Source organism: Narcine bancroftii, unplaced genomic scaffold (assembly GCF_036971445.1).
Source record: "Narcine bancroftii isolate sNarBan1 unplaced genomic scaffold, sNarBan1.hap1 Scaffold_301, whole genome shotgun sequence".
NCBI lineage: Eukaryota > Metazoa > Chordata > Chondrichthyes > Torpediniformes > Narcinidae > Narcine > Narcine bancroftii.
The window spans coordinates 288,958-302,953 of NW_027212038.1; the positions used below are offsets into that span (position 1 = coordinate 288,958).

Here is a 13,996-nt window from a genome sequence, read left to right on the forward strand (position 1 = left end):
GCCCTTCAAATTGTCCTTCAGGTGGCAGCGTTTAAAGCGCAACGCTGGCCACCTGAAGGACGCCGCTGCACAGGATGCGGCTCTGAGCACAATGGGGCTCCTGCCCAGTGTCAGATGTGATCAGCAGCCTGACCCTTTAACAGCTGCATTCAGGCGGCTGGAGGAGCCACGGAGCTGGGCTGATTATCCCTCTCGGAGGAGGGAGACGTCGCTCGCCTCTCCTGCACATTCAGCTGGCCTCAAAACAGCCGCACATTGCCTAAACATGCGGCTTTACATGCGGGGCAATTGGCCACCTGAAAGTGCCTTCTGTTTCACTCCAGAAGAAGTCTTTCACTTGATCCAAGAAAGGGTTGCTGAAGGATATCTCCAATTCAGCCAACATCCATGCGCAGAAGTGATCAAAGTTTCGGGTTTACGAGACCCAAATAGAATAGTAAACTTACTAACTATCAAAGAGAAATTAAACAAGGAAGGGGCCCAGAGCTGATGGACAATAGGGCGGAGGATGAGAGAGGCGGAGAAAAAGTGAAGAGTCAGATGGGGGAACAAAAATGAGGAAGTCAATGGGGAAAGAAACTTTGGAGAGTAAAAATATATGCAGGTGTAAAATCACGACCGAAGGGGAAACGTGCAATCTGATTCACTCAAATCTAAAAGAAATCTGTCGACCGGTGACTGGTGATCCCTCCAGAAACAATGCTTTTCCTACTGATCTATGACAGAATTTTCATTCTGGATATGCGAATATTCAACGACTTCAGTGAATCTGGAGCCCGGACGGATGTGAAACTGAACAAGTTCTCAGTCAGCTGAGAGACCACAGCGGAATCACACCGTGCCAGAGAATTCACATCCAATCTCTGGCCCATCAATGAGAAATAAAGTCGTTGAGAGCAGGTCAGCGTCGTTCAGTTCTGCCACAGCGTCCAGAACAAGGAACACCAACCCCACCGCCCTGCATTGGTTGACCATGAATTTCGCAGATCAAGCTCATCAGCGTGCGATTCCACTCTGGCCACAAACTCAGCCTGTCAACTGCTGTCGTGTTCATGGGACTTGCCCGCACATTGAACTGTGAAAAGGAAGCCTGGCAACTTTACCGAGATAACGGCTTGGACTGAGACACCGGGTTAATTTAAAGGAATCCCCATCATTGAGCAGACGTCGCTCATCGATTTCATAACTATTAAACCGCATCCCATGAATGCGGTCCACATCCAACACGAGCAAATAACTGGCTGACTGGGAAAAACACGCCGGGTATATTTGCTCACCTGGAACACCGACAGCTGCCACAACAGGATAATAAATGGCAATGATTTGACTTAGTAACCAGGCTCCCATGTTCTCAGAGAAGTGACAAATCAAACGTCAATGAAACACATTTTTAACGGCATCTCTTCTTATAGAAGAGAGGAATCTCCAGCCGCACGGATCTCTTGGTAATTGATGTGAGTTGCATTCACTGAACAAACAAGTTATGTCACCTGCTCCCAGAATAACAGCATGTGGGGATTCCAGACTCAAAGTGGAAGATCCACCATCAAAAGGCATCGCTTGGATGCCATGTCAGAGAGCAATGATGACATGTATCAGGATCGTGAGAGGGTTGATGTACACTCATTGGGTCAGTGTGTTTCCCATGTTTCTGCGTCTGAAAGTGCTCTGCTTTGGTTGCATGAATGTGTGGATCCATAATAACTGAGGGCAAACTGAGAACTGCACCGCAGTCGAGGAAAGCAATTGGAAGACATTATAAAGAGACGTCAGTTTCACTGGAGTTATCAACATTTTCTTTTATCCTGACTCAATTCCTACTATTGGTGGGAATAATAAGATATCTTATGCTTGGTGTCAGAGGAAATGTTATAAATGAAGATTCTGCATCAGTATTTACCCAGGAGCTTTACGTGTAAATTCAAGATGAGGAGAACGGTGTGGGAAAGGCTCGTGTGCTCGGGACGTTTGAAAGAAAAGAACGAGATGGGTCTATTTCCGACATAAGTCGTGACAGACCTGAAGCGTTGATGACATTTATTTCAAATTATTGGAAGAGGGAAATACAGAGTCGATCTGGACCTTGACAAAATAATTGTTAAGAGGCGAGAGGACCCCAAATCCAAGCAGCAAAACCTGTGAACCACGACAAAGGGTTACTGAAACAAAAGTTGCTTTTCATTAACTTTGAATATGAAAATACAATCAAACTTTAACTTATCTCTATTGACTCACGTAACCTACTTAACCCCCTTCTAATTCTAAACGCATGTGTGTGTAAGTTCAGTAAAGTGCTTTCGTTCACAGTCCAATCTCACTGGTTGCAGCCAATTCTTGTACTGTGCACAGAAGTTAACATTAATTCAGTTCACCAGGTTTTCGTGCTCAACAGGTAAATAGTTACCACTCAGAAGGCTCTTGTTGGTTTTCAGAGAGAGAGAGATTTTATTGTTCCAGGACATCTCCATCTGATTCCATTTTAATCAGCCACTCCAGTCTATTGCTCACGAAACATGCCCATCTTTAGGGTTCTCTAGTTGATAACCTCTTTCTTTCAGATCATCACAGGGAAACACTGGACAGCCAGTCCTCTCCTTTGACCAGGCCGTCTTTCAAAGCTGGCCAGCTTGTTCCTCTGGAACCAATGTCTGTGTCTTTCTCCTCACTCTCTCTCTCTCTCACTCCCTCCAACTCTGAGAGCAAAGCTTGTTTTTTTACTGTTCTCTGACTGCGAACGTCATGACATTCCAGACAGTAAATGCTCTTTTCCAGACAAAGCTGCCAAATGCTCTTTTCCAGTCAAAGCTTCCAGACAAAGCTCCTACTGTTGTTACATTTGTTGCCTTTTGAAAATGATTGTCCATCATGAGTCTGAGCATCTTTCAAAAACACCTGCAAAATCTCTGTGTTTTAAAGTGTTTCTGTGTGACCTGCTCTAACAAACCTCTCCCAATTTATCTCCCAAATACCTCTATATACTCTGTTACAGTATATTCATCGAGTGACGAAATCGGAATGTGGTGCAGTTTCATAATTGCAGTTGAAAATTGCAGCCACCTACACATTCAAAACTCATATTAAACAAGTCGAAAGATATAATTATGATAGTTCTCAAGAACAATTGAACAGCATGTCAGGAATCTCAAAAGGGCTAAATTTGACATTGTCCTGTGTCAAGTTAATGGTTAATCTGTGAATGACTGTCCATTTACATCACTCCCTTTCCTGACATGTTCAGGTGACAATCTCCCTTTAGATTATTGCCACTGAATTGGCTATCCCCACATGTACCTGCATTACACTGCAAGAGCAATGCATTTGTGTACCATAATCTGTTCCTATTACCCTTCACTTGTCTGGAATCCCCCTCACAAATCAAACTGCCACTCGAGACTCATTTGACAATCTATTCACTTTCCGCTGATAGATCGTAAATATTTATTGTAAATCTCCATTGTCCCAGTGCTCAACCTTTTTCTGGTGCTCATAAATGGACTCACTTATTTCAGAAGTTTGCTTCCACCCTACCAATGAGTTCTCCATGTAATAACCTCTCTGAATTTACACAGCAATTTCTTGTGGAGAACTTCAACAAATACAATTAGAAAGTCCAAACACACCATGTCAATAGGTCCACTTGAGGAAGGAAGGAGTTAAAAGCCAGTGAGAGTAAAAGCTAGATTTTGCAGCATTCTTGTAAGGCAGGCAAGGCAATTCAAAAGGTCCAATTAGCACCATGACTAACTATAGGAATTTTTTCTGAACCAATCAATGAGCAGGTCTGATAAGAGGCTGTCAATCTTATGTTGCAATGGAATTAGTGCTTTGTAGCAATTGCATTGGGTAAGAATGTATAGTATAAACTTTTGATTGGGCCAAATATAACCTGACTCATGTGTAAACTGAACAAAGGTAAGGTGTGAACACAAGGTAAGTCTCTGCTAGCCTTTATAGAGAGAGTGTGGCGGTGTAAGCAGTGGAAGAAACACAGCCACTACTCCATGACCATCTGCACAGTTGTCTTTATGGCTGGGTGAGCGAGATTGTGGATCACACTGAGCCTCTTCACCCTCCAGTGCGGCAGGACCAGTGGGTGCTGCATTCCTGTTGAAACGTCGCAGAGCAATGTGTCCGGGCTGCTGGTCACCCAGACATCCCTGAGTTTGAGGCCCAAGATGGCGGTCCCCAGCACTGGTGGTAGAAACACCAAGACGACTGGCCCTGGTCAATTTGTTTTTATTCAAATTCAGCACGCTCCTTTAAGGGCAGCATGAGCTCAGTCACCTGGTGCATTGTGACATCATAATCGCTGCCCAGGGTGCACGCTGGAAGGGATGCTGGAGTCAGAGAGAAACCTCTGATGAGGCCATTTCCCCATGGCTACCCTGCCATGTGGTGATACAAGTGGGGCTGGTTCACCATGAGGATGTGCACCACCACACAACCACCCCCCAGAACCGGCTACATGTCCTTTCACTTTGGTGGCCAGCCCCGGCACTTGGGCATTGGTAAGGTAGTGGGGACACCTAACCAGGGTCCTCCAGTGGCTGCATTACAACCTATTCGTGTTGTTAGAGAATCTTTCATTAGAGATATTGTGGATTGTGTAGGTCCCTTGACAAAAACTCAGTCTGGAAATCAATACTTGTTAACAATTATGTGTGCAGCGTCAAGATTTCCAGAAGCTATACCATTAAGAAATATTAAAGCAAAAACGGTGGTGAAGGCTCTGGAAAGATTTTTCACAGTGTTCGGATTACCAAAAGAAATTCAGTGTGATCAGGGATCTAATTTTATATCTGGATTGTTTCAATAATTAATTGATGAGTTGGAAATAAAACAGATCACTTCATCTCCGTATCATCCTGAAACTTGCGGAGATTTGGAAAGATTTCATTCTAATCTTAAAATTATGATGAGGATTTATTGTTTGGAGAATGGGAAAGATTGGGATGAAGTTTTTCATTTATTGTTGTTTGTAGCAAGAGAGGTGTGAAGGGGTCATTAGGATTTAGCTTTAGGAATCGTGTTTGGACATCAGGTTAGAGATCCTTTGATGTTATTAAAAGAACAGTGGGTTAATGAGGATGAGCAATTGGACTTGCTGTATCATGTTTCTAAATTTCAAGTAAGGCTAAAAAAAGTGTGGACTTTAGCTCGAGAATTTAGAAATGGCTCAGTGTAAAATGAAGTGTTTATTCAATGAAAGCTCAAGTGAGGAAATTTAAGATAGGAAGTAAAGTTTTGATTTTTATTCCAACACATGACAATCCTTTGAAAGCTAGATTTTCTGGTCCATACACAATTAAATCAAAATTGAATGATATTATCTATGTTGTTAACACTCCAGATAGAAGGAATGAAACTCAGGTTTGTCACATAAATATGTTTAAACCTTATTATGAGAGTCATGGTGGTGGATACTAATCTGTATCAGAGGTGTTGGCTGTTGACAGAGTGGAGGAAGTGGTGGATCATGAGATTATGGAAATAAAATCTTGTGAGGGTAACCTTAAAGAAACCATGGGTCCTGTGCACTTGTCTAACTCAGAAATTTTGTTAAATATAGAGAAAAAGTTAGTTCATCTTAATTCACAAAAACAGATACAGTTGAAGAATTTAATTTTAAAGAACACATATCTTTTTCCAGACGTTCCAAAAAGGGCATCAGTGATTTATCACAATGTGGATGTTGGTGAGTCAAATCCCATTAAAAAACCCCCATACAGAATAAACATTCAGAAAAAGAAAATTATGGATGAGGAGGTGGGATATCTGTTGAGAAATGACATTATTAGTCCTTCAAACTCAGATTAGAATTTTCCTTGTATTCTAGTACCGAAACCAGATGGAACTGTTAGGTTTTGTACAGATTGCAGGAAGGTTAATGCAGTAACTAAAACAGATACTTATCCTATTCCAAGAATAGATGATTGTATTGATAAGATTGGAAAAGCTAAATTTTTTACTACATTGGATTTGTTAAAGGGTTACTGGTGTGTGCCTTTAACTGAGAGAGGAAGGAATATTTCAGCTTCTGTTACTCCATCTGGCTTATATGAGTACAATGTGTTACCTTTTGGCATGAAAAATGCTTCTGCAACATGTCAAGGAATGATTAATTCAATAATCGAAGGGTTAACACATACAGATGCCTAAATTGATGATTTGGTCCTAAAATGTGACAAATTGGAAGAACACTTGAAGGAATTGGACAAATTGTTTGCAAGATTATCCAAAGCAAACTTGTTAACTTAGCAAAGAGTGAATTTGCAAATGCCTTTGTGTCATACTTGGGTCATGTAGTTCGTCATGGCAAAGTTGCACCTATTCAAGCAAATTTGAATGAAATTTCTGAGTTTCCTATTCCCAATGGCAAGAAAGCAGTGAGAAGGTTTTTAGGAATGGCAGGGTATTATAGGAAGTTTTGCCGAAATTTTGCTGAGGTTGCTCTTCCTTTAACCAACCTTTTGAAGAAGGTGGAGAAATTTGTGTTTACTTTAGAGTGTCAGGCAGCTTTAGAAAATTTAAAGGATAGGTTATGCCATTGTCCTCTATTAAAATCTCCTGACTTTGATAAATCTCTGCAGCAGTGGATAGGAGTGAGGGAGCAGTAGGGTCAGTTTTATTGCAAAACCATAATGAAATCGACCATCGAGTTGTCTACTTTTCCAAAAATTAAAATGTTCATCAAAGGAACTATTCTACTATTGAGAAATAATTATTGGCAATTGTGTTATCTTTGCAGAATTTTGATATGTATCTCAGTACATCTCAAGAACCAATTGTGGTAATTACTGACCATAATTCTCTGGTGTTATTGAATAAAATGAAGAACAAGAAGATTGTTAAACTGGAGTTTGATATAACGAGAATATAATTTGCGAATTGTTCATATCAGAGGTTTAAATAATATAACAGCGGACTATCTATTAAGATGTTCAATTTTATCTTGTATAATATGCTGTCAACGTATTTATTATGACGTATATATTGTGAATTCTTATATTTTTGAGGTTTTAAAGACAATTTAGTTATTTCTGAATTTTAACTGAGTTAAAATTCCTTTAAAGAAAGGGAGGTGTTACAATATTAATATTTCAGGAGAATTTATAAGACTTAGAGTGGGTCATATACATACACACATCTTATTTGAAAGACTGAAGAATTCACATGGCAGGATCTCTGGAGAATGTAAGCACCTTTAACATGTAGGTGTTCATTGATCTGACATCATAAAATTCTTGACCATTGTCTTGCTGGAGTCATGCTGTCTATCAGTACCATTTCTGCAAAGTGTTCACCGAAAGGTCAATTCTGGATTGTTTAACTAAGATAACAACATGAGAAGAAGAAAGAACTCCTGTTGTTTTCTAGAGAAGGTGGGGTCTTGCAAGACACAGATCACATGCTCTTTTTGGAATTACAGTTGAAAAAGAGATAGAATTGAGTGAACAGCTCAGTCAGTCACTCAGTCAGTGTGTGGGACACTGACAAGTAACTGAGAAATGCAATCCAGGGAGAACTGTTTGAAAATTATGAAAGCAAGTTCCAGTGCAGTCGATGGCTGGAAGTGTTATCTGTCTGATGTTTCTCTTGAAATAGAGGAAGGAATGGAACTCTGTGGTAGCTTGAAGAAAGAGGTTACCATCAAGACGTCTCTGATGCGGCAAGTTTCATAAGTGAGACCCTGCGGTGACTTATGATTTTACCTCAGTTGTGGAAATCCTGGAGCAACAAATATCTCTCTCTCTGCAAACCCTACAAGAACCATCCTGAGCAGTAAACATCTACCTTTCAAGCACCAAGTGAACTTTATACATGTTAAATTCTGTGCACAGTGATTGCCTGCAAGCAGAGAACTTGGAAGAAGGCGAAGTGAGATTGAACTGTGAACTAAATAACTTTTCTTGAATTAACGCCCACATTACATACACGTGCACCTCGAATTAGAAGGGCGTAATTTTGGTATAATATAGAGTACAGTATAAGAATAGAGTTTAATTCAAGTTTGATTCTATTTTAAAGTTTGACATTATTTAAATATAACTTTTGTTTTGAAAGCCATTTGTCTTGGGGAATGTCTATTGCTGCTGGGTTTTGAGGTCCTTTGGGCTCATAACACAAGCGATTGGGCTGCTCCAGTATCCCACAGGATTCTAACTGGCACTTGATTAGATCCTTCTTTAACCAAAATGTAACCTTCAGTCAGAAATGGTTTAAAAATATCCCTAACTTTCCCACTCTGAACACAGGTGGTTCGTACCACCCCTTTCTATTACTTCCTTTTCAGTAGAGGACAATTTGCTCTTATGTGCCCTGGTTTCATACAATAGTGGTAAATAACACTCAAAAGTTTTTCCTTCATACATTTCTCTTCCTCTCTTCCTTTAACCTAACTTCCAGATTTTCTTTCTACTCTACTTGGATTGTCAGCAGTATTCCTTTGAAAGGATTTCCCTGGTGTCCGCTAAGGCAATTCTTGCCAAGTTTTTATATTATTCTCTTGAATATCGTCAGGAACACAATTTTTAATCTGCTCAATCAGAATGATTTTCCTAAATAAATCAAAGTTATTTTCTAGTTTCATTGAGGCACACCACCGATCAAAACACATAACCTTCCTAGAAGCAAAATCCAGCTAAGATTGGGTTGGTGCCTTTTTTAAACTCCTGAACTTTTGTCTATAAGCCTCTGAGACTAGTTCATCGGAGTATAGCCTGCTTCACAAATTTGTAATCAGCTGCTTGTTGTACCATGAGACACGAATACACCTGTTGGGCTTTCCCTTTAAGAACACTTTGTAGCAGGAGTGACCATTGGTCTGGTGTCCATTTTAAATTTACAGCTACTTTCTCAAAATGCTGAAAATGCTGGTCTATTTCATTTTCCTAAAATGAAAGAACTAACTTGTACTGACTCGAAACCTCTCCTCTTAACCAGCACGTGTGTTTTGGGCTTCTCCCTCTCCTTGCATTAGGGTCAGCTTCAATTTAGCTAATTCTAGCTCATGCTTCTGTTCTTTCTCTCTCTCTTCCCTTTCTGCCTGCCTTACTGCTTCCCGTTTGGCTTTCCTTTCTTCCTCTCTTTTTTCCTCTAACTCTTGTTTTCTCAAAGCCAACTTTACTTCCTCTGAAGTTTTCTCCTTTGGAAACCGTTCTAATACAGTTTCTTCAATAGCCCCTTTTCTACATAGTGCTTAACAATTTTTCAAGTAATTCCCTTCTTTTTCATCCCAGTTCTTACTGTAAGAAGATATAACTTGCAAACTCATACCTTCAGTTCTGATTTTTTACCCATTTTCCAAATAACCACTGAAGGGTTCGCTATGAACTGGTCAATATTCATAGTTGCTGGGTTTTCTGCTGGTGATTTATACCCTCACCGTTTATTGTTAATTTCAAGCTGGAGGTTGAGTTAAACTCAGACGACTGATAACTAAGCACAAGTCAATCGCCCCTAAAGCTTCCAAATGGGTTTGATCCTTGAGTATTTCCAAAGCGTAAAAAAAACGTTCAAAAATTTCTTATCATCACATCTTCAGGTGGATATATATTAAATAATATCCAATGTTCCGAAGGGTGAGAGTTCATCATGATATATGTACCCGTTAGATTCATAATTATTTTTTTCTCTTTTAATAGGTAATGTTTTGTTGATTAAAATAGCTTTTGAATTATAAGATGAGGAAATTTAAAATGTTGTGCCTCAGTTAAATCTGTTTCTCTTATAAATTCTCTATTTTTTATGTTTTTAAGTAGTCTTTATCATTTTTCCTTTTAACCTGATTCTGTATTTCATTAATATTAGTACTTATAAATTTCAATGTCTTCATTATATTAATTTTAATTTATTCATGTATCCCCATTTCAAATGCTCCAACTCTATTCCTCGAAAAATATCTATTTGAAGAATATTCTTTTTGACGATTCTTGATGGCACAAGTGACATAAAAATAGCAAGAATTTTAAGAAAAGAGAAGGAAAATTTTTAAAAAAAGTCCTAATTGAGTTGTCTTTACTTACTTATAAAATAACCACAACACCCTTTACATATTGGGTTGCGGTATAAACATTAATAGTGACTTGATCCTGCAGCATACAATCCTTGCTCCCCCAGAGAATATATTGACATATTTTCAAAAATGTAAAGACTTAATACAATCAAATCTTTACCATCTATAATAATATATACAGACCAATATTACTTTGAAGAAAAACCAATTTATGAATATTAACTGCCGATATCCTTTTGTTGCATTAATTCCACATTTTCCAGTTGATTTTCTCGCAACTGTTCAGCAAACTGCCTGGCTTTTACTGGGTCAACAAAAAAATTTATTATGTTTAAAGTGCCTGGATAATGTAAATTATAGCCTTTCTTCCATAATATTCTCTTTGTTGAATTAAATGCTTTACGTTTATTTTAATATTTAAAAACGTATATCTGGATAAACAATATTTAACTTCCATTATATTCCAGTCATTCTTGTCTTTCCCTGGCTCGTCAGTCAGCAAGTTCCCTTTTTGAGTATAATAACAATTTGACTAAAGTAGATTGTGGTTTTTGATTTGTATGAGGTATCGGTGTCAAAGCTCTGTGAGCTCTTTCAATTTCAATATTGTCTTCAAATTCTTCAGATCCTAAGACTTGTGGGATCCATTTATTTTAAAATTCTTTGATATCTTTACCCTCTTTGCCCTCATTCAAACCTACTATTTTTATATTGTTGTGTCTGCTAAACCTTTCTAAACATCAATTTTCTGAGTCAGTATTTCTTGTGTCTTAGTGACGTTTATTCATAATATCTGTTTTTTCCTTCACATCACCCATATCTCCCTCCATACCTTTTCTCTTTCTTCCACTTCTTCAAATTGCTATTCATGACCATCATTGCATTCTCTACAGGTTGTATTTTAACATCCATTTCTAATACACAGTTTCTATTAACTTTAATTTTGTACATCAGTGTTTCCATTAAAATTTTTAATTGTTTATCAAAATATTGTATATCCACTGTTTCAGTTTGAAGTTTACTTTTCTCTTTCTTATTTTTTTTTGTTTCTTCTAATACTTTTGGATCCATTTCTTCACATGATATAAAGTCTGTACCAGCGAATGTGTCTAATCTGACTTCCATTATAACTGAAATAGCCTCTTTCTTCAATGTCCTATTTAAAATGAGTTTCACGCATGCATATCTATTTGTATATGTGAAGTAATGTTTCTTTTCATGACTCAGTGAGCTACTGATAAAACTCGTACTACGCAGGACCAACCTGAGTTTGTTCAATTGAAGACCACACAAATGGAGTCACCTTTTCAGACCGCTCCTGGATCCACTTTACAGGTAAGGTCTCCTTCCTTATGATCTGTCATTTTCTTTGCTTCTTCTCTGTTGATCGTTGTAGTTTTGTCTTTTTTCGGAGTCATCTTCAAATTTTCCCCGACTATTTAACTTTCCATTTGTTAAATTGTTTTAAATAAGGACTTTACTTATTGTTCACTCTGTTAAATTTTCCCTGGAAAGCAGACTGGACCAGTTACTATTCCATCACTTGACACCCCCCCCTCCCACTTCCTGTAGTGAGGTAACCAGAACTGCACCAATACTCATAATTTAGCCTCACCAATGTCTTATCAACTTTAAAATCACATTCCAATTCCTGTACTCATTACTTTGATTTATGAAGGTGAATGTGACAAAAGCTCTCTTTATAACCCTATCTAATTGTAATGACTTCAGCAAATTTTGTATCCGTATTCCCAGATCCCTCTGTTCTATTGCACTCCTCAATGTGCTGCCATATATCGTCTATGTCATTTCTTGGCTTGTCCTTCCAAAATGCAACATCTAACACTCACAACATCCTCATAACAGCCATTTATCTCTCTCTCTTTTCTTAACCACAATCTCAATCTCCGTCAAAACCAAAGTTCCTTACTCCTGTTACCTTTGCCTTTAATTCTGGCCACATAGAAGCACTTTACTGAGAATATTGTACCTTTGATGGCCCATCAAATATCAACGACATAATTGCCAGACACAAACAAGGGTTTCTTTTGTTTTCAGTTTTTTTTCAATTAACTAGTTCAATATGGGTTTAATATGGTCATTATAGATCATAGCATTAAACAGAATATGCACTGTGCTTAGATCAAGGGATAGTCTATTGTAGTATTACATATTTCCTATCCACGTGCATATGATACCACCTGTTATTTGTTTGATTAAAATACTTTGTATGAGGGATTTATGTGTTAAATTCAATAAAAATATTTAAATAAGAAACAACCTGCCCCAATCCATGCTTTCAACTGTATATCCTTTCTAATTTAATTAAAATTAAATTTCTCCAATTGATATAATAATAACATTATGATCAGTGTTCCTCCAAACACACTTCCGGCACCTGGACTGTCTCTTGCCCAGATAGGAAATCCAGTATTGTACCGGGTCAAGGTGGTTTCTCTATATCTTGATTTCGATATCAAGCTGTCTGTCCATATTAAAGATCAAAACTCCTTCCCTTTTCAGTGATTTATCCCCTGAATGTCAGCCAATTGCCACTCAGAGCCATTCTTACAGCAAAGTGGATCACGTGTTTATCAAAGCGCAGACCCAGAGACTGCTTAAAGAGGGAGTAATTGAACCAAGTAAGAGTCCGTGGCAGGCCCAAGTGGTAGTCGTGAAAAACCACATTAAGAGACGACTGACTATTGACGACAGCCAGACAATTATCTGTTACACGAGCCTGGATGCCTACCCCCTGCCACGCATTAATGAAATGATTAATCAGATAGTGCAATACAAAGTGTACTGCACTATCGACCTCACAGCAGCTGATCACCAAATCCCGATTAAGAAAAGGGAATGGCCCTATACAGCTTTTGAGGCTGATGGTGGGGGGGGGGGTGTTATACCAATTAAAAAGGTTACCTTTTAGGATCACTAATGGTGTGTCTGTGTTTCAGAGGGAAATAGATAAGATTGTTAGGACGTATGAGTTACAGGGTACGTTTCCCTATCTGGATAATGTCACTATCTGTGGGAAAACACAGGCTGAGCACAACAACAACTTAAAGAAATTTTTAGCAATAGCGAAGGAAGTCAAACTTACATTTAACAAGGACAAATGTGTGTTCAACGCAACAGAGCCACCAATTCTGGGCTACATTGTCCGCAAAGGTAAAATCCACCCCGCCCCAAAAGAATGGCCTCATTTAAGAAGTTACCAGCTCCAGATTCAGCAAAAGCCCTTCAAAGGTGTATGGGATTCTGTTCCTACTACTGCAAATTGGTTTGGGATTATGCCACGAAAGCACACCTGCAGCCGACATGTTCAGTACTAAAACGTAAAATTAAATCAAGAATGGTAAGAACTCTCAACTTATAACTATGTGATCCAGTCCAGACCGGGCTGGTTAAATCATTCCTCTGATGTATTGTCACGATCTGCTACTGGTGCTCAGCTGGAGGGGCTAAAAGAGATCCATAGCAGACTGTGCCACCCAGGAGTCATGAGGTTCTTCCACTACATAAGTGCTAACAACCGTCCTTCCTCTCTGGAAGAAGTCAGGAAACTGATTGAAATCCGTCCCGTTTGCGCAGAATGCAAACTGCAATACTTCAAAGCTCCAGAGGTCACTCTAATCAAGGCAACCCGACATTTTCAGAGGATTAGCTTAGATTTTAAAGGACCGTTACCTTCCAACAGCAAAAATGTATATTCCTAACTGTAATTGATGAATATTGCAGGTTCCCCTTTGCGATACCCTGCCCTGACATCTTGTCAGCGTCTGTCATTAAGTCACTTGACAGAAATTTCAGCATTTTTGGTTTTCCCAATTACATTCATATTGATAGGGGCTCAGCATTCTTGAGCGCTGAACTGCGGCGAGCCCTGCTACGGAAGGGGATTGCCACAAGCCGTACCACGAGCTACAACCCGCAGGGTAATGGGCAGGTCGAAAGGGCTAATGCTGCAGTCTGGAA

The 13,996-nt window shown here is 39.0% G+C and overlaps 1 long non-coding RNA gene across 1 annotated transcript; it reads left to right on the forward strand.

The window, feature by feature from the left end:
* Positions 1 to 4,354: 4,354 nt before the first annotated feature.
* Positions 4,355 to 12,933, forward strand: LOC138750905 (uncharacterized). The gene is made up of 3 exons (XR_011349592.1): positions 4,355 to 4,508; positions 11,243 to 11,350; positions 12,539 to 12,933. It is a non-coding gene; the product is annotated as an uncharacterized lncRNA (long non-coding RNA).
* Positions 12,934 to 13,996: the final 1,063 nt, after the last annotated feature.